The following is a 22,200-nucleotide window of genomic DNA, read 5'->3' as shown; positions in this document are numbered from 1 at the left end:
CCTTGCTACTTATGCAAATTTCTACAGCTGGCTTGAATTTCCCCTCAAAAAAATGGGATATTCTTTTCTATCACATTGTCAGGCTGCAAATTTTCTGAACTTTCATACTGTTTCCCTTTTAAAACAGAATGCTTTTAACGGCACCCAAGTCACCTCTTGAATGCTTTGCTGCTTAGAATTTTTTTTCTGCCAGATACCCTAAATTATCTCTCTAAAGTTCAAAGTTCCACAAATCTCTAGGGCAGAGGCAAAATGCCACCAGTCTCTTTGCTAAAACATAACAAGACTCACCTTTGCTGCAGTTCCTAAAAAGTTCCTCCTCGCCATCTGAGACCGCCTCAGCCTTGGACCTTATTGTCCATATCACTATCGGTATTTTGTCCAAAGCCCTTCAACAAGTCTCTAGGAAGTTCCAAACTTTCCCACATTTTTGTGCCTTCTTCTGAGCCCTCCAAACTGTTCCAACCTCTGCCTGTTACCCAGTTCCAAAGTCTTTTTCACATTTTCATGCATCTTTTTAGTAACTTTCCACTCTGCTGGTACTAATTTACTGTATTAGTGCATTCTCACACTGCTGATAAAGGCATACCCAAAACTGGGAGAAAAGGAGTTTTAATCGGACTTACAATTCCACACGGCTGGGGAGGCCTCAGAATCACGGCGGGAGGTGAAAGACACTTCTTACATGGCTGCAGCAAGAGAAAACAAGGAAGAATTAAAAGCAGAATCCCCAGATAAACCCATCAGATCTTGTGAGACTTATTTAATATCAGGAGAATAGCATGGGAAAGACTGGCCCCTATGATTCAATTACCTCCCCCTTGGTCCCTCCCACAATATGTGGGAATTCTGGGAGATACAACTCAAGTTGAGATTTGGGTGGGGATACAGCCAAAGCTATCACTCAGGGACTCAATGTGTTACTGAAATGCTAGGCATTCAGTCTAGTTCCTCTTGCTTGCCCCACAGAAAACCAGTATTAGGACAATGAGTATTGCCAGGGAAAGAGAATTTAATAGGATGGTGCAAAATGACCATCGCCATGGAAGCAGAATTTAATGGGGTGCTTTAACAGGGTGCTGCAGCCAAGAATATTGGAGATCAGTCTCAAATGTATCTCCCCAACCAACTAAAATTAGGGGTTTATAAGGCAAGGAGAAATATAACTACATGTGAGAAAATAGGAATTAGGGAGGGGTAAGGAATAGGAGTTGGTCAACAGGCATCAAGTGGTCGATTAGGCAAACATGACAAATGAGGGATCTGACATCTTATTGTCCAGATGAAATGACCTGGTAAGTTTCAGTTCCTTGATACTATCAGGGAGACCTGAAGGTCGGTTTCCTGAGCAAGGAACTCAGATAAGACGAATGCAAGTTTAAAGCTTTAAGGCCGGGAGGGTCAAATTTCTGTTTATCCAAAAACCATAAACACTAGTCCTATAGTGAAGGTGGGCAGGTTTCAAAAGTCCCTGGGTTGTCTTTTGACTGAATACATTGAAATAATGTTAAAAGTAGCCTACTTTAAACATTCTAATTTAACTTTTCTGGAATAAGTTATCAAGAATTATATGTAATTAAAAATGTGTAAACTGATATGTTAAAAAATTAAGTTTTTATCTTTAGTTAGAGACACACAAGTTCCTGTTCCCAGATGCAATTGTTCTTACTAAATTAGTGGGTTTACTTCCGGAAATGCTCACATAAACTGTTTCTCTCTCTCTTTCTCTCTCTCTCTCTCTCTCTTTCTCTCTGTGTGTGTGTGTGTGTGTGTGTGTGTGTGTGTGTGTATTTGTGTTAAACTTATGGATACATAGAGTTGTATAGTTTATAGGTATACAATTTATTTAAATAGTTCTAATAATAAACATCTATATAGTTTCTAAACTTTGCAAAGTTTTTTCTTTTAAAAGATTGTTCAATTCTTACCATTGACCTGTGTATATGCCATATCAAGCTATTTAAAGACTAGACTTTAATATTTTAGTATCTGATAAAAATAAAGATCAGATGTAATTTTTAGGAGTTCCCTGAATTTTTGGTTATTTATTTTCCTATGAAGTCTTCGTAGTCTTTTAAAAATAGTACTTGCATTTGAATAATTTTAAATTGATAAATTACTGTAGTGAGAATCACTATTTTTATCTTGTAGAGTCTTCCTAATGAAGAACTTTTTGATCTCTTGGAATGTTCTTTTTGTATCCTATCTTTCTTTATATAGAAATGGACAACTTCATGTTAAATGTATTAACAAGCATTCTAAATCTTTGTTATTCCTAACATGCAATAACTTTTTCTACATTTTATATGCCGATTGAGTCTTGTTTGATTTCTACAAATGTATACTCTTAGATTTATCAGGTAAAAAACTATTTCATCTTTAAATAACAATATTGTGCTGTGCCCTACTTCTATAACTTTAATTGTTTGCTTTTTTTTGCCTAGTAGTATTAAATATTATTATTGATTTCTAAAAATTAGTTCAGTAGCAATTCTTCCATAGTTTTCTTACTAACTTCAGTGTTGTATTTTGTGATACAGTGGATGTATTTTAGCACGTAAAAAAACTATTCATTCATTCCTGTTTATTGGGAGTTTCAGTCGAAAGTTTTATTGATTGTTATAAATGACTTCACAGAATTTTTTCAGATATTTTAATTTAAAAATTAAAATAAATAGATATGGTATAAGATTGATAGCCTAATACTAATTCTGGAACCATTGCACTTTTAGACTAAACATCATTGTGTCATGTAGTTTTATTATTGTTTTAATGTGATGAATTTTTTTTGTTAGAATTGTATTTAGGAATTTCTTCATTGATATGCACATGTTACTTTTGTGTTGACATCCTATGTAAGATTTGGGGAGCTCCAGTGACCCAGTTGGTTAGGGCACAGTACTTATATGTTAGATATGATATAAAACTTGCTCCATCAAATACCTAAATGATTTAATGCCTTTTTTTCCCCAAGTATTGGATAATGCTAAATGGCATAGAGTGAATTTGTCACTTAAAGTCTCTGCGAGATGCTCTTGTGAAAAAATTCTAACCTGGTTCTTTCTTGAAGAGAGAATCTCTTAGATAATTTTATTTACTCGATATGGTCATTTATTTTTTCAGTTTCAACTTCCTATATTCTGATTTAGTTTCAAAGTTTATATTTTTATGAAATCATCTATTTTATCCATGTTCACTAATTTACGTCATAAAGTGGAACAAAGAACTTTCAAACATTTTTTTCTAATTTTTTCTATATCTGTGGCAACTTTCCACTTAACTACCTTTTTATTGTATACAATTTTCTTTTTTTCTATCTTGATTTAATTTCATCAACATTTTATATGTTTTCCTATTTTGTTATATAAAGAAGGATTCTTGGTTTTATTCATTACTACAGTAATTTCATGGTTTTGAATTACTCAATTTTTGTTACTTTTATTGTATTTTATCACTCTTTGATTTATTTTGTGGTTTTAAAATTATTTTATATATTGGTTGTTCAATGATTTTATTTTCATTTTTTCATTTAACCTAACACAATTATTTTCTACTAGCATCTTTCTCTAGGAACTGCTTTAGTTCACTGACCTAGATTGTGATATAAGGAATTTTCATTGTAATTATTTGCCTGAATATAAACCTTGAAATTGATTTTCACTTTAATAAAAGCTTAAGAGGGAAAGATTATTTCTCCCACCCAAATAGGTAATTATTAACTGTTGTCATTTTTTTAGATTAATTTTAGTATTATAATTTCTTATACTATGTTTTCTGTTCTATTTATGCTGGCTATAATTAGATTTTATATTTTTTCTTTAAAATATTCCATGAGTACTTGGAAAAAAGAATGTGTTTTATATGTCTAGAGTAACCTTCAAAATATGGGCATCATTAAATAAATGAATTATATGTGCCTTATTAACTATATTATTAGGTATAGAAACTTTGTTCCTCTTGTTTGATTATAGACTGATAAAGGTACATTAGAGTTTACTAATATATTGAATTTGTTCTTTTTTCTTGTGCTTCGTATCTATTTTGCTTTATGAACCACACAATGATCTTTTTGCTTTAATATGTGATATGATATAGCAGACTATTTGATCATGTCTATCCCATTTTATTTTTTGTTTTATAGCATTTTTCCTTTCATTATATCATGTTTGTTATATTTTGTGTCAGTTTCCTGTCACTATTTGAGAGGTAACTATTTTATTTCATCTTCCTTTTTATCTATAACATTATAGAATATATTTAGCCAACTATTTAGGCAGTGTCCATTGATTTTCTACTAGGTGTAATAATAAAAAATAAAATTTTCTAATGTTTTCTCCGTATCCTCATTCTATTTACTTTCACGTATTTATAAGTATTATTTTACTTTTGAGTATCAGAGTTTATTTTACACTTCTGCTAGAGTTTACTGAAAAATAATTTGCTGGAAAATAATTACCCATATATGTGCTATTTTATTAGCTTTAAATAATTTTTATGTGTGCGAAAAAAGAGGAAATAACATTACGTACCAAATTTTTCTTCTCCTTTCCTGACATCTCTCTCTATTTATATATTTTCCAGTTTAAAGGTTTATGGTAGTCACACGGTAATTTGTAAACCTAAGCTCAATATCAACTTACTCGTAGCCACACATTGCTCTTGCCATAGTTTCAGCATTATCTCAGGTTTGTCTGAAGTTCAACCTCAAATAGTGTGTTAAATAAAAGCTTATGAGCAATATGCAAGCAATATATTCCCTGAGTTATTGTAAATTCATAAAGATCTTTTACCTTTATATTTGAATGTATTTGGGTTGTATATAAAGTCATTGAGCCATATTTTCTTTTTCTTTCCCGGAGCACCCTGCAGGCATCGTCCAACTGTCTTTTACCAGTGAACATCCCTAGAGACAATGCTGAAACTATTTTCATTTTCCTCTGTGAGTTCATCTTCTTGTGTGTTTGTACAATAGTTTTTATTTTCTTTTATATTTAAAGCCTAGTACATTTATTAGGCTGTGTCTTACTGTGTGGGACTATTTATCTTTTTACTTTTCCTGATATTGAGTGTGACTCTATTCTCTGGATAATAAAATCTCTACTATTTAGTGAAGGTTTCCTCAAATTATATTTAAAAACATTTTTTCTTATATTATTTTGGTGATGTTCATCAAGGAAAACGTGATTTACCTACGGAAATCATGAGATATACACATATACATGTATATATACACACACATACAACTACATGTGTACATTTACTGTATGTATATACACATATACATACATATACACGCATATATATACACACATATACACGCATATATATATATATATACACACACACACAAACACACAAATGTACATATATATAAATCTAGTGAAGCAGTGGAATGTGGTGATTAAACATAAGACTCTAAAATGGACATGATTAAAATACAGACTTTGGCTCCACCATTTATACATTGTGAGACCTGGGAAAATCATTTAATTATTTAATTATCATTGTATCTCAGAGTTTTTCATCAGTAAAATGGGAATGATCATATTCTTAAAAGTTTTTTTTTTGTTTTGTTTTGTTTTTTTTTTTTTTTTGAGAGAGAGTCCTGCTCTGTTGCCCAGGTTGGACTGCAATGGCGCGATCTCAGCTCACTGCAATCTCCGCCTCCCAGGTTCAGGAGATTCTCCTGCCTCAGCCTCCCGAGTAGCTGGGATTACAGGTGTGAGCCCCTGCACCCGTCAGAAGTTGTTTTGACAATTAAAGTTTATATGGTTAGATTTGGTGGAGAGTAAAACATTCAGCTCATATTATTATTCATATACTAATTGCTATTATTATTACTTTCTAATACATTGCTAATTTTCGTTTCAATTTGTTCAGTTTTCCTAATACTAGGCACTCCATTATTAACGGTTTTCTGCTCTATCGTTTATCTTTTCTTTATGTTGCTTCCAGTGTGTCATTCCTTTATGGATTTGCATTTTTAAAAATTTTTATTAAAAGTATTATATGCTGCATTGTCTTATTATGCTCTTGTTTTGCAGTACTATACGTGATTTCTTGTGTTTTATTTTGACCTTTGTTTCATAAAAGCGATTTTTGTTATTAAAATCCTTTTAATTTTTTTCATCATTTGTATGTATTATTTTAAAAATAATAGTTTTAGCTATCTCTTTGGCAATTTTACTTGTAGTAATTTTGCATTAATTTCATTGCGGTTTTTAAAATTTAATTGAATTGGATTTCTGTGCCAGTATTTCCAACAGCTTTATTTTGGAAGGGCCTGAGTCATTTCCAGGATAATGAGATTTATTTTTATGAGAGGGTTGTGTGAGCGAGTTCTTTTGTCTCTTACTTTTCTCAGGCAACCTAAAGTACTGCTTCCAGTTCGGTCACTGCCCCATCCCAGTCACTGCCCCGAGCTCCATGACAAAATGCAGCTCTCATAAATATTGCTCATCTGTATGATTGAAAACCCAATCAAGTCCTAGAAAGTTCCGCCTGCTATCCCAGGGACCTACTTTCAGTGCATGTAAACAAAGTTGTATTAGTTTGCACCTTTGCTTTTACCCCTGTCTTTAAGAAATGTAAGTTGCTGCCCAGTGTAGCCTTGGGCCAGCTTATTGCGTCTTCTTGGACACCTGTTTGACTCTCACTGCATTTGGGATTTCTTCCAATGAACTTGTGACATAAGGTTTCAGGTTTTTCCATAAGGTTTATCAAAGATGGAATTTACGTTTTTATTTCTCATTCCTTCTAGAATTTTGGAGTAAATCCCAAGAAGAGATAAGGAAAAATACAAACAAGTTCACTCTGATAAAACCAGTTTTAAAATATACTTTTATTATTTTTCAAATAGTAAGCTACATGGGATGCTATTAAAATTGTATTTGTGGAGTATTTGACTTAAAATAATACTTTATTTTTCAAATTCAGAAGATAACAGATACATCATTCTATTTGGCATTACGAGAAAGAATTAGTAAAAGTCACAGGACAAGAAGAAAAACCAGAAATAATTTCACACTGATTTATTATGTTTATATGTCCCCTTTTTCAGTTTAAAAGTAATGGTAATTTTAATGCATTCATTAATTTGTAGAAAATGAATTACAATAGTCTATATTTAATAAAAATTAAATGTTTGTGTTTCAACTTGCAGGTCAAAATTATAGAGCACAGTTCTATGTTCTATATATCTTAGTGTATAAAATAACTCGAACATAAAAGCAACATTCCCCATTTATTCTTTTCATATTCTGCTAATATCTTAATTAGAATTAATTAATTCTAATTGTATTCAGAATTACATTCTAAATAAAATGAATATAATAGTCTAAAAGATTTATTTTCTAAAATATGAATTAGTTATTTTGAAGTCAAGTATTTCAAAATATAAAGATGTGGTTTTAAAAAAGACATATAGGTTGGGCATGGTGGCTATCACCTCTAATCCAAGTACTTCGGAAGGCCAAGATGGGTGGCCTCAGCCTTCCAGCCTGGCCATCAGGGTGAAAGCATGTCTCTACTAAAAATACAAAAATTAGCCAGGTGTGGTGGCATGTGCCTGTAATCCAAGCTACTCAGGAGGCTGAGGCAAGAGGATCACTTGAACCTGTGGAGGCCGAGGTTGCAGTGAGCTGAAATCATGCCACTGCACTTCAACCTGGGCTGTCTCAAAAAAAAAAAAAAAAAAAAAAAAAAAAAAAGAAAGAAATAAAACAGACATGTAAATCATTAGTATGATACAACTGGTGAAAAACTCATTTTATTTCCATGTGGTCTTGGATTTTTTGTTGTTTTTTTTCTTTTATGTAGTGTTGTTTTAATGCAAGTGTTTGACAATATTGATTTATAGCTACTAGCAAGATGTACATGTATAACTCACGTATGTGATCAATGTCACTTACTCATTACAATGAAGCAACAATAAATCTTACAGGAAATGCTGGAGAGTAATATATATATTAAAGACACTCATGCATTTAGCAAAATATTTGTTAAACAACATTAAAAGAAAATTTAATCGTATGTGAAGAACTGCATAATTTTCAAATTATGTATCTTCTGCAACCATATGAAAGAAAATACTATATAGAAAGAATATCAAAGGCAAGAAAACTTGAAAAAATATTTAAACACATTTCTCTAGCATAAATCTTGTTATGAATTGTAATAAGATTTTCAGCCTCCTACTTGTAGAGATATTTCATCTGTCAATACCTTAAACTTAAATTAAAAACATTGAAATATGAGGGCACATTATTTTGTTTAGAACTTTTATAATATCTTGGACATGCTAACTTATAAAACTGGAAAAAATATGAACTTAAGAGTTTAGTTAGCAAATATAATTTAATGATCTTTTCATGCTAAATGTTTAATATATTTTGCAATGTGTGAAATTAAAAGCCTTTATTTAGAAAAATATATTTTTAGAATATCTTTTGTTTATATTCAAGACACATGTATTCATGATCTAAAATATATGAGGCACCATGACACCAGTGAGAATTGAAAGACAAAACAAATACCTGATATTTTTGTTAAACAATAAAATATGTTGTTAATAATTCCTAATTTCAATGTCCTTTTCAGTTGAGATATCACTCACCTGCAGTGAACTGCACTCATCTTAAATACACATTTTAATGCATTTCTACCTGTACTTTCACCCATGAAATCATCTTCCAAATTAGGATGTAGAATTTCTTCAGCATCAGAGAACCCTCCTCCTTGCCCTGTTTAACAATCAATATCATACACATGCAACTTCTATTTTATTCTCTGTCAACCACAAATTAATTTTCCCTGATTGTGAACTTGCTCCCACTCTTGCCAACACACTTGATAAAAGTATAGTGAAGGTATATGAGTGTGCTACGGCTTAGTTACCATTACTCAACAAGTCACACATTGCTAACCCTTGCCTCATCACAGCCCACTGTGGGAACTGGTGTTACCTCAGTCCCTTGAGGCTTTTGCGGAATGAAACAGGAGGTTGAAATTTTACAACTCTCCCTGACAAACCCTTCAGGTACTTTCAAGAAATTTGTTTTGCTATCATAGCTTCTGATACTTTCTCTTCATTTTCTTTTTCCAGTTTGAGCTTAGACACTAAACAGAATTTATATTGAGTTTATACACTAAATAGAATATAACTTTTTGTGCTTGTATTACTGTCTTAAGAGGGATATGTAATGAGTATTTGTGGCTAGTCTGTCATGTTTATTGGAAAATTTACAATGTTGTTAAACATTATTGATCACGTATATGGAGGTATAATGAACATACAGTAAAATTTCACCTTCTTAGAGTAAAAATTCTGAGTTTTTACACTCATATATTGCTGTGAAACCACTATTACAGTCAAGGTACAGAACATTCTTAACCCCAAATTATCTCTTGCACCAACTTATAGTTAAACATACCCCAACTCCCAATCCTTGGCAACCTCTCATTAATTTATAAATTTACTTTGTTCAGAATGTGATATAAATGTAATCACAGTCTTCTGGTTTGCACCATTTTTAATGAGAACATTTGGAATGTTTCCAACACAAAGAAATGACAAATGTTTGAGGAGTTTTTAATTCTTATCGCTATTCCTCTGAGTGTAATGCGTCCTTATTCTATTACCAGTTGTATGATTTTTTCTTTATTTTTGGGTTTACATAAACTTGAATATGATGCATATAGGTGTTTTCTATTTGTTTATTGTTTGTTTATTGCTCTTTGTCCTGCTTGGGAATCAATACATACAGTTAATGTTGAAGCTTACTGGTATTTTTGAACAATTATTGGTCATTCAGTTTTTTTAAATTTTTATTTTAGAAACTTTTATTTTATTTGTATTTTTTTAATTTGAGACGTAACATTCTATGTTTTTATCATATACAACATGATGTTTTAAAGCATACATACATTGTGGATGATTAAATCTAGTTCATTAACAAATTCGTTACTTCATATAGTCATCGTTTTTGTGATAACACTCAACATCCACTGTCTTTATATTTTTCAAGAATACAATATGTCATTAACTATAGTCACCTTGCCATAAAATAGATTTGTTGAAATTTATTTCTCCCATTTTATCATTCAATCTTTAAATATTTGTTCTCCCTTTTTATTTCTCTCCTTCTCCTTCTGGAATTTGCACATGTTACAGAGTTTGATATTTTCATCCAAATATTTGATTGACTGTTTCTTTTAAAATTATTTTAAAAAATTTCTCCATGTGTTTTAAATTGTGTGATTAATACTGAATAATCTTCAAGGTAACTGTTATTTTCCCTTGGCTATCTTTAGTGTACCTATGAGTCTGTCAAAAATATTCATCATCTCCTATTGGGTATACTATTTTCTAGTACAGACAGTCCTTGACTTACAATAATTTGACTTTCATTTTTTTTTACTTTATGATGGTGCAAAAGCAATATGCTTTCAGTAGAAACCATACTTCAGATTCTGAATTTTGATCTTTTCTAGGCTAGCAATATGCAGTATGGTAATCACTCGATTCTGGGCAGTGGCAGCAAGCTGTGGCTCACAGTCAGTCATAAGATCATGATAGTAAACATCCAGTATAAAGTACAATATCTCCCTGAAGCACGCCATCTCTGCTAACTCATCAACTATGATGCCTCAGTGCCTTCTATCAGCTCTTCTTGAGCCTCATCAGAAAAGAGAGAAACTGATGACCCTGCATCTGTAGCAACCCCATCATCCAGCAATTAATTTTAGTTTAACACTTAAAATGTTATTCAGGCCCAGTGTGCTTTCAGCTGTGTTTGTTAATAGTGAGTACACACATAACCATTCTGTTTTTCACTTTCAGTACAGTATTCAATAAAATACATGAGATAGTCAGCACTTTATTATAAAATAGGCTTGTGTTAAATGATTTTGCCCAACTGTAAGTGAATGTACATGTTCTGAGCACATTTAGAAAGCCTAGGCTAAGTTATGGTGGGTTTTCTAGTATCCATTGAAAGGTAAGGAGCATCTGTGCTTCCATTTGACCCAATTTCATACATATCAGCTTCTTGCTGAAATCCTGCCATCAGTTTATGCAGGTTGTCTACATTTTTACTAGGTTTTTAATCCTATTATTGATTGTTATTTTCAATTCCATGCCTTATAGTAACAATATTTAGCTTCTCTCTGAGTTTTATCTATTGAATGCATTATATCTTGAAAGTGGGTTGATTTTTCTTTCTTTTATCAGTGACTCATAAACTTTGATTGTATGCCAGACATGTATAGGGTATATTTGAGATAGAAATAAACATATTTGTGCTTAGAACTGGGAGTGCCTCTTTCTTTTTCTTATTTTTTATTATTATACTTTAAGTTTTAAGGTACGTGTGCACAACGTGTAGGTTTGTTACATATGTATACATGTGCCATGTTGGTGTGATGCGCCCATTAACTTGTCATTTACATTAGATATATCTCCTAATGCTATTCCTCTCCCCTCCCACGACAGGCCTGGTGTATGATGTTCCCCACCCTGTGTCCAAGTGTTCTCATTGTTCAATTCCCACCTATGAGTGAGAACGTGCAGTGTTTGGTTTTCTGTCCTTGCGATAGTTTGCTCAGAATGATGGTTTCCAGCTTCATCTATGTCCCTACAAAGAACATGAACTCATCCTTTTTTATGGCTGCACAGTATTCCATGGTATATATGTGCCACATTTTCTTAGTCCAGTCTATCATTGATGGACATTTGGGTTGGTTCCAAGTCTTTGCTATTGTGAATAGTTTCTCCTAGGTCAGTGGTTTATGCCATTGTAGTCAGAAGTTGAGATAACTTTAAATTTATTTTATTTTATTTTTTATTGCCACCTTCAAAGCACCTTTGAGTTCAAATTATTGCAGTCTTACTCTAAACTGATTGCTTGAGGGGTTTTTTTAATCATTGTTCTGCTCCATTCTCTACTCTCAGTTTCCTTTGTATGCTTATGTCTCAGAGAAAGTCTGTTTTGAAGATTTTTCTCCTCCCCTGCCATATGTTACTTGCTACTTACTAATCTGGTGGTGCTGTGAAAGAAGGAGTTGTCGCTGTCTGTTGCCTTAATCCACCCTAGGTCTTAGGCAAATATTGTGCCTCTGGATATCAGGGGTTCAAGATTTTCCATAATCACGTCCCCCTTCTCCATGGGAGAAAAATTCTGGCTTAAAATATGTACAATAGGGAGTTTCCCTCTCTTTTCCTAGTGGTAGGAGACCTCTATTGGCATTGTTTCCTGCCTCTGTCCTAGGGGTAGAGGTTTTTTCTCTCTTCCCTTATAACAGTTGCATCAGGTCTTCACCTGTGCTTTGGGAGTGACAGAGTTTTCCGATTTTCTCTAGAAACACAAAGCTTTTGCTCCTCAGAGTGAGAATCTATGTGGGGCTTCACGCTTTTCCTACAGCTGTGGCTTCAGATGAATCAGGCTTTTTCTAATGCCTTATCATATGATTGTAAGAAGAGTGAAAATAACATATTTACCCAAAAACATCTCAAAGGAACACATGGTAGTATGTCAGATAGTTTGTACACAAGAAACTAGCTCCATGGCCTTAAATTTTTGTTTCAATATGGCTGTCTTGCTTAATGCAGTGAAAAGCATTTCAAAGGAAGGGAAATCAGAAGAATCTATCCACAATTTTTAGGAATTTTCCCATCAAGCACAGTCAACAGATACACTGAAAAGACAAACAATATATATATTCCTTAAAAGGAATAAGATCTAGTCTTAACAATAATCTATTGTGTATTTCAAAATATCTAGAAAAGAAGTATTTGAATGTTCGCAGCACAAAGAAAAGGTAAATGTTTGAGGTGATGGATTATTTTGTTAAACTATTTAATCATCATGCATTTTATAAACACACCAAAATATCACATGCACCTCAACAATATGTTCATATATTTTGTGTTAGTACAAAAATAGTATTTCATAAAATCACACACAGATTAGGTAAGTAAGACTTATCATTGGGATAGATTGGGTTCTTAGTGTTCAGAGAGAGAGAGAGAATATGAACATTTTAAGTATAAGATAAAGTAAAAGTAGCATTAAAGACATAAAACACTTTTAGAGTGTTACAGATTCCAACATAGGTGAATACCTAATATGGTAAATAAATAATGAGAAGTAGTGCTGGAAGAAAAGTTGTGGACCAAATATTCAGGACTTTTGTTTCACAGACAAATTATATCACTTTGCTATGTATCAAAACTGTTTGGAACAAACAGTCGAGGTGTTCTCTACACATAGAAAATGCTGCTTTGCATCATACTGTCTTACTACCTTGATTTCAGCTGATCAAAACACAAATTAACAGCAATCTCCAAAGCAAGGTATTTATAGGATCTTGGCTTTGATATGGCTTGGCCTGAGAGAACTGTCAAGCTTGTGTACTCTAAACTGTACGATGTCTGAAAATCTTGATCAATCTTTCTCTCTGATATTTCTAATGTTAATATTCAGATAGAGAAAAAAGACCACAGTTTGGGGGCAGCATGCATGATATAGAGAAGACAGTGAACAGAATCAATGAGATGCAAAATAATTAAGAAAATATAATCTATATGGTAGAAAGAAAAGGAGATCAAATCAGTAGAGAGTGATTGGAAAACCAGGAACAAGTGAGAGATAGAATGAGAAGGCATAGACCCTAGACTGAAGGAAAACAGATACTTTATTCTAATGTGATAATTATGTTACTTTTGAGTCAACTATAACTGGTGTATCAGAGCTACTATTGATATCTTGAAGTCCATTAAATTCCCATCTGGGCTGGCAGCATAATGCCTGAGATTATTTTGGAGTTTCTTTTCCTATTAAAGCAAATTTTATTGTGGGTGGCTCCAAATCCATACCGAAAGCTTTCTTTTTACTGCATCACATGATAGAGAATGGAAAGCGAAATACCGTACTCACTTTTCCCGTCTCACAGCCAGTGAGGACAACAAAGCTTTGTTTTAATCTCTGAATTATAAGTGGAAATATGCTGCAAGGGCTTCTGGATGTTTTTTGTAGTTTAGATGAAAATAGCAAAATGCATCTGGAGAACATTTCCTACCTACTTTATGCCATTAAGACAGAATTTTTGACATTACAGTGGCCATCTTGGGCCCATAGAACTGTAAGCCAATATGCTAAGAATTGTAGAGCTGAAATGCAGATGAAAGCTGACTCTTTAATACTGTTGAGCTACTGAAACAATCATGAAATTTCTGCACTTTGACTTTTTAAAAAAAATTAGTCTTGAAAAAATAAAATATTATTCAAATCCAAATTCTAAATTCAATGATTTGTACTTCTAAAAAGAGTTGGAAATATAGACATTTCAGATAAATAAAAGCTAAGACATTATGTTACCAGTAAATCGCACTACAAAAAAAAGCTAAATAATGTTGTTTTTTTTTTTTTCAGAATGAAGGAAAGTGATACTGGATAGATTCAAATTCAAAGAGAGATTGAGAGAACTAGAAATGGTAAATAATTGGACACATATAAAATTTGTGTGTAATTCATAGCAATATTTCTTTAAAAGGCAAGTAACTGTTTAAATAAAGAATAATAACATGGTAAGACAGAATTTATGACATAGATACAAATAAAAATTATGACTAAAATAAAAATAATAGTGGTTAGGTAAATGAAATTATATAACTTTATAACACTTAAATGGGAAATATGAAATGTGAAGTAATAAAATATTTCATTTAAATAAACTTTGATAATTCATGCATGCAAATCTTATCCAAAGCTACCAATCAATGTAATTAACAATTAACTTTCTAAAAATTAACTATAGTTGTATAGGCTAGAAACAAACAACTATATTTTAAATGGCATTAAAATATTTAAACTACTGAAGAATAAACATTTTAAAATGTGTCTAAAACCTGTATTTTGAAAACACAAAATATTTCTGAGAGGAATTTAGGAACCCTAAATAGATTATGATGTATACTAAGTTCATGAATAGAAAAAAATTATTATTAAAGTAGCAAATTTCCCCCAATTGATCTATAGATTAAAACATCAAGGAAGTTGTTTTTCCTTTTTTGTACATACTGACACACTAATTATATTATTTATATGGAAACTAAAGAACTTAGAAAGTCAAAACAGTATTTAAAAAGAAAATTTAATTGGATGACTGACACTATCATCTTTGAAGACTACTATAAAGCTATAGTAATCAGGAGACTGCAGTTTGTTAAAAATATGGACACATAGGTAAATGACACAGAATAGAGGTTAGGACTAGATTGGTATACATATGGGCCACTAATTTTTCCAGAAAGGTGCCAAGATAATTCAATAGAGAAAGAATAGTTTTTCCACCGAATGTTCCTGAAACGAGGTATCTGTATGTAAAATGTAAACATTGACCACCTACGTAATATTATAATTCAAAATTAAAAATGAATAGTATCCAAAAATATAAAAGTTAAAACCATAAAAAATAATAAAGAACAAGAGTAAACATTTAATAAACTTGAAGTAGACAAAGATTTATTGGAGGGAACACAAAAAGAACTAGCAACAGGTGAATTCATAAAGTTGACTTAGTGACAAAGTATTTCCTTTTGAAAAGCGGCTGATACTGTAGGATAAATCTGTTTGAAACATAAATCTGTTAAAGAGCTTATATCTAGGATACATATAGAGACTTTAACAAATACATAATAAAAAGGCAAACTTTTTTATAAGTGGACAAACGTCTCCAACAGACACTTTGTAAAATAAGATATATAGATTGCCAGCAAGATCAAGGAGAGGTGTTCAGCATAAAAGAAGAGCTTAAAACTAAGACTACAATGAGAAATCATTTCATATTCACTAGAATTGCAAAAAATTAAAAACAGTCACACAAGGTATTGGCCGGAATATAAACTATTTGAACTTTCATACATAATTAAAGAATGACTTCAAAATATATTTTGTCATTTCCTGTAAAACCCTAAAATTTTTTGGTATTTTTCCAAGATACATAAAATCATGTCCAATGTTTTATATGTTCACCAATGACATATACAAATAGATTTATTTGTAATAGTATCAAACTAAAAGAACACAAATGTATATAAACATGTAAGTGGAAAACAAACTACTTTATCAGAGAAAAGGAACACTTTTTTGCTACATTCTACAACATCCATGTCTTTCAAACATTGCGATGAGCAAAAGAAGCCAGAGACAAAATAAAAAAAAAAACCACATACTGTATAATCTCTTTTATATGAAATCCTGGGAAATATAAAAATAAGTTACTATGATAGAAATTAGGTTAGTTGTTGCCTGGCGTCAGGGTATGGGTGAGAATTTATTGAAAGAGGGGCATGAAGGAACTTTCTGCAGTGAGGGATGTCTTTACTATCTTAATTGTGGTAATTGTTTAAAGGTGTTTACAGTTGCCATAACATTAAACTATGCAATTAAAATGTGGGCATATTAATTATGCAAATTATACCTCAAAGAATTTATCTAAAATATTATAATCAGAAAGATAATTTGTCAATGATGTTTATATGTAGTGACGGTTAGGAAGTAGGGGTTAGACAGATTGAAGGCTGGTAGATCGATTAAGAGAGTATTGTCATAGCCTATACAAGAGGTATGGAAAACCTGCCAAGGAAAGCATAAATAAAACACTCCCAGCACTTTAGGAGGCTAAGGCAGGCAAATCCCCTGAGGTCAGGAGTTCAAGATTAGCCTGGCCGATATGGTGAAACCCTGTCTCTACTAAAAACACAAAAATTAGCCGGGCGTGGTAGCATGCCTCTAATCCCAGCTACTCGGGAGTCTGGGGCAGGAGAATCATTGAACCTGGGAGGTGGAGGTGGAGGTGGGCTGAGATCGTTCCTCTGTCTCAAAACAAAACAAAATAACAACAACAACAACTTAAAAAGGGAAATATAATAAAATAATTGAGGAATTTAGTACTTTGCTTTTGTTGGACTTCTGAACTTGTAGAGTCAAATCTTTGAAATACGTAGCCACTATATTTTCTTGTTCGAAGTTATTATAATAATAGTATACTTTATGCTATAGAATGTTTGTGTCCCATGAATTAAGAGACTGAAGCTTATCCCCAGTATGATAGCGTTTGAAGGTGGAGCATTTGGGAGGTAATTAGGTCATGAAAATAGAGCCCTTATGAATGGGATTTGTGCTCTTACCAGAAAAGACAAAAGAGACTATCTCTCTGTTTGTGCCATGTGAGGACACAGCAAGAAAATGTCTCTAAACCAGGAAGACAGCCCTCCCTAGACATTGGATATACCAGTCCCTTGATCTTTGACTTCTTAATCCCTTAACAGTGAAAATTAATATTTGTTATTTAAACCACTCAGTCTATTGCGTTCTGTTAGAACAGTCTGAACTAAGACACTTCACAGAAGATTTGTTAATCAACAAAATAATAGCCACAGTTTACTCCATGGCTACACTGGAGCAAACCTAGAATATGAACTACATATTTACCAGTCTATGCTACTTGTACAGCTGTTTTCTTGTTATAAGTGGGTAGTAATATATGCTAACACAAATGAAAATATTTCTGAAGTATTCACTCAACATGTCCAAATACTCTGTCAAAAACTATCACACTTGCATTGAAAGTCCTGTGGATCCTTGGCTTACCTGTAATGCTTGGGGAGATTTATTTGAAAAAAATTGACAAATATAGCGGAAGTACATATAAATCCTTCATTTGGAAATTTTTCAGCAATAACCTTTGCAGCAGTAATGAACTATCGTGTTCATGCCCTATTGAAGGCATTTAGACTTCAATATATTAAATAGTGGATTTTAATTGTACTAAGAAAAACTAGACTACAAACCTGGTTTTGCAGAATTAAGACTTTTTTCATATTGCAAAAATTTTATAAGGAAATACTCTGATTCTTTTCTTACTTTGCCTAATTTACATGCTGTTTCAGTAAAAATGAAACTCTGTTACAGAAAGAAACAGCTGGAATTTTTCTGTAAGGTGAAATAGAAGTATTTTGACAAGATTGCCATGAATTAAGGTGAACTGTGCAGTGAAGGCAGAAGTAGCCAACACAAAGGAGATGAATATTCTGAGAAAAGGAAAAAGAGTCTTATAGAAAGAGGTTAAGGGTTAAATACCACAGTATTTGAATGTTGGCCAAACAATACTCTGTAGTTTATATTTTAGTTCAAGTTCTGAGGTGTAACCCTTTCCTTTTGCCAAGAAAAAATGATAATAATAAATAGGTTTGTGTTAATATATATTTAAAGTGAGGAATTTAGAGGAAAGAGATACTTGAATTTTAGAAAGACAGGAGGAGATACTGGGACATGGAACAGTCTATGCTCTGGCAAGACTTTAGCGAAGATGCTATATTTAGGGAAATGTTCACTTAATGAACAATCCTTTTTGTGTTTTTAGCACTTTCTAAGTCATTAACATTTGCATATTTAGGCAGCAAGTCTTAGAAGATCACAGTTATAAGTTATAATCACTCAGCCTCTAGAATCATGAGAATAAATACTGTACTCTAGAATCATGAGAATAAATAGTCTAAAGCAGTTTCTAAATCTCAGGATGAGAAAATTTATCATCAGAAAGTTAGGGATGTTTCTAATTTAATTTAATCTTTCCTTATGTCTTTTATAAAAACGCATAATTGCACAACTTAGTCATCCACAGAATTTTAATTTGTGTATATCTATAAGTTTACTTTTTGTATGTGCGTTTTTTTCCAGAAAGCTGTGGGTTACATATAATTCTTTTGTTTAAATTATGACAAATCACAGGACCGTCTCTGAATTCTTAGACTAGTTTTGACACCTCACACTGGGCATTTTATTAGTATCATCTGCTACCCTATTATTGCCTTTGTCATATCACAATATGATCTCTGGTTTGTGTATCCGGGACTATTGTAGGTTCAATGAACGCACAGGCAAATTTTCAAGCACAGTGCTCGGAACAGAAATATAAGTGTTCAGTATATATTATTAAATGAGTTTTTAAATTGAGCACATTGAAAACCAAAGGTCTTCAGTTGACAACATTTTAAATAAATATACATAACGCCCTTTAATTAACTCAACAATAGTGAAGTAATAAAAGATATAACATATTTGAGCGATAAGTTAAACTGTCTTCTAATTTGTAGCTCCTTCTTTCCTACTATGTGCACCTGGTCTGACATCAACGGTTTTCCTTAAGTCTCCTTAATAAAAAGGACACTGTTATACTAGCCACATCACTGACTTTTACATGCTTTCAACATAATCCAACCGAGAAAATTGTTTTGTGAACAATTAAGAATACAATAAAAGGATTTCCTGATAACATTCTAGTTATAGGAATTGTACTGTTACCTAATGAGAAGCCAGAAAGTAAAACAGTTTTGATGAATTATATATTTTCACCCCTTTCTATTGCTTACAAAAAAATCCCTGAGCTTTAAATAAGCTCAAAGGGACATGACAGATTTAAAATAATATTCTAGTACTAAGCAGTTTTTCCTCAATGTCCTCCAGGTAGTTAAAGAACCTTTGATTTTTCCCTGGTTGTTTCCCCTGTTTTAAGAAAAAATTAATCATTGACTAATTTGAAAATGCATTTTGTAAATGTGATTTATTTTCTGATGGCACTAAAATACATATTTCCGAAAGGGATCTCCAGTGTTCTGTTCATGTTTTCAGATATGAAGAAACTTAGACAGAAAGGTAAACTTATCTGAGCTAGCAAGGAGACTGAAAACCTGGCTCTGCAGCCAGCCTGCCTGAGTTGGTGTCTGGGTCAGCACTGAGAAGCTTTTTTACATAAGGCAACTGATTGAAACTCTTTTCCTTGTTGTAAAATGTGGATATTAGTGAAGCCTAAACCATAGAATCATTGTGAGGATTAAATAAACAAATGTGAAACACTTAGAAAAAGTAGAGGATAGAAAACAGAGACAAAAACTAATTTTCATGATTGATCTAAACTACAACTTGGTAAATAATAAATGTCTACTATTTTTTATTTTAAAATCTGAAATCAGTTACTGTTAATTAGTCCAAAAGAGAATATTTAACTAGATGCAGGTTTTATTAGATAGCAGTTCCAATAAGTGGTGTCAGTATAAAATGTTAAATAGATTAATTAATCTACTAAATAGTTATCTCTTTTGAATGAATACATTTTCTTAGTAGCATACAACTAAAATTAGCCATTCCATTTCCTGTATTTAACATTTTATTTTTGTTTAGGAAGATTTTATCACAGACAATTAAATGTTTAAGGAATACACGGTTAAAAACTGGCCAATCTTCTTCATTAACAGGCAAAAACATAGAGTACCATTTATTGTTCATTTGGCCATATAATTTGGGCAATACGCTTTCTTCAAATCCCCAACTACTCCCCTTAAATTCCCTCAACTGTTCAACAGAGCACAGTTTTTTCTCCTTTTTCAGAAAGACATGTCTGTCACAAGCCCATTCTCGTTCCCAAACACTGTCAAGAAATGTGAAGGGTCTGGAATTTTCCCTATTTACAAAATGGTAAGTTAACTTGCCACAGTTTCACGCAAACTGACAAAAGACAGAAACTCTCAAATTAGAGATGTCTTTATTATTCATAGTGAAAACAGCATTCAAACTGCCAAAATACTTACGCAGTTTCTCTGACCACCAATTTCCCCAGGACCACATGAAGGGTCAGATGATTCCTGTGCATACTGTAGGTGGTTTTGGGGGGCCAAAGACTTAGTACATTTTTTTTTCTTTTTGCAAGTAGCAAACATTGTGGCAAACAACAAACTAACCAGCTTCCCCACCTTTTGGAGCAAAGTTTACTAAACTCACTCTGTGGTCTCCATAACCTATTTAGTTGCCCATGTGACTAGCTACAAGAACTTCTCAGAATCAGGACAAGCTTTGTAATGTGGTACATTCAGCAAATACAAGCAGAGATATTAAGGGATTTGGGGTGGTAGATTGTTTCTTCCAATACACACCACAAAAATAATAAAACTAAACCAACAAAATTAGGACTAAACAGTAAATTTAGAAACTAAATTTACTTAATCTTGCAGATGACATGATTGTATATTTAGAAAACCACATCATCTCAGCTCAAAATCTCCTTAAGCTGATAAGCAACTTCGGCAAAGTCTCAGGATACAAAATCAATGCTTGTGCAAAAATCACAAGCATTCCTATACACCAATAACAGACAAACGGAGGGCCAAGTCATGAGTGAACTCCTATTCACAATTGCTAGAAAGAGAATACGATATCTAAGAATCCAACTTACAAGGGATGTGAAGGACCTCAACATCATCAACAGCTGGAAATTAGATTACAAAGCCAAAATAAAAACCCATCATCACCTTTTCTTTTTTAATTTAATTTTTGTCCCTCTCTTATCCCCCTTTTGACCTTGGCAGAGTCTCAAATTGTGATATCTATAGTGATAGCTGCTGGCAGGGAGTAAACAGAGAGAGAGAAAGGAACATCCCAGCCTCTTTATAATCTGCATATTCTGCTTGTTTCTGGCATTAGTTATAAAAAAAAGGAGTGTTATATTTGGAAGACTAAAATATCAATAGATAAATGAAACTGGACAGTTTTATTGCCAAGTGAAGCAGTACTTACAGCATAAAGGTGAGAGGTGAAGCCACCTGGACTTCCTGGGTCCAGTGGGGACTTGGAGAACTTTTCTGTCTAGCTAAAGGATGATAAATGCACCAATCAGCACTCTGTGTCTAGCTAAAGGATTGTAAATGCACCAATCAGCACTCTGTAAAAACACACCAATCAGCACTCTGTGTCTAGCTAAAGGATTGTAAACGCACCAATCAGCACTCTGTAAAATGGACCAATCAGTGCTCTGTAAAATGGACCATTCAGCAGGATGTGGGCAGGGCCAAATAAGGGAATAAAATCTGGCCACCCGAGCCAGCAGTGGCAACCCGCTCGGGTCCCTTTCCATGCTGTGGAAGCTTTGTTCTTTCGCTCTTCACAATAAATCTTGCTGCTGCTCACTCTTTGGGTCCACACCACCTTTAAGACCTGTAACACTCACGGCGAGGGTCTGCGGCTTCATTCCTGAAGTCAGCAAGACCACAAATCCACCAGGAGGAACAAATAACTCCTGACGTGCCAATTTTAAGAGCTGTAACAGTCACGGCGAAGGTCTGTGGCTTCATTCCTGAAGTCAGCGAGA

The 22,200-nt window shown here is 32.9% G+C and overlaps 1 long non-coding RNA gene across 1 annotated transcript in view; it reads right to left on the bottom strand.

Annotated features, from left to right (window-relative positions):
• Nucleotides 1–22,200, bottom strand: part of LOC134758937 (uncharacterized) — a 927,638-nt gene that overhangs the window by 13,511 nt on the left and 891,927 nt on the right. Inside the window, exon 6 of the long non-coding RNA XR_010134715.1 lies at nt 627–689. This is a non-coding gene — a long non-coding RNA (uncharacterized lncRNA). The remainder of the gene's footprint in view (nt 1–626; nt 690–22,200) is intronic.

This window comes from Gorilla gorilla, chromosome 6, assembly GCF_029281585.2.
Source record: "Gorilla gorilla gorilla isolate KB3781 chromosome 6, NHGRI_mGorGor1-v2.1_pri, whole genome shotgun sequence".
In the NCBI taxonomy this organism is placed as follows: domain Eukaryota; kingdom Metazoa; phylum Chordata; class Mammalia; order Primates; family Hominidae; genus Gorilla; species Gorilla gorilla.
Note: the sequence above shows the minus strand (reverse complement) of the source record. Positions and strands in the feature narration are given on the sequence as shown.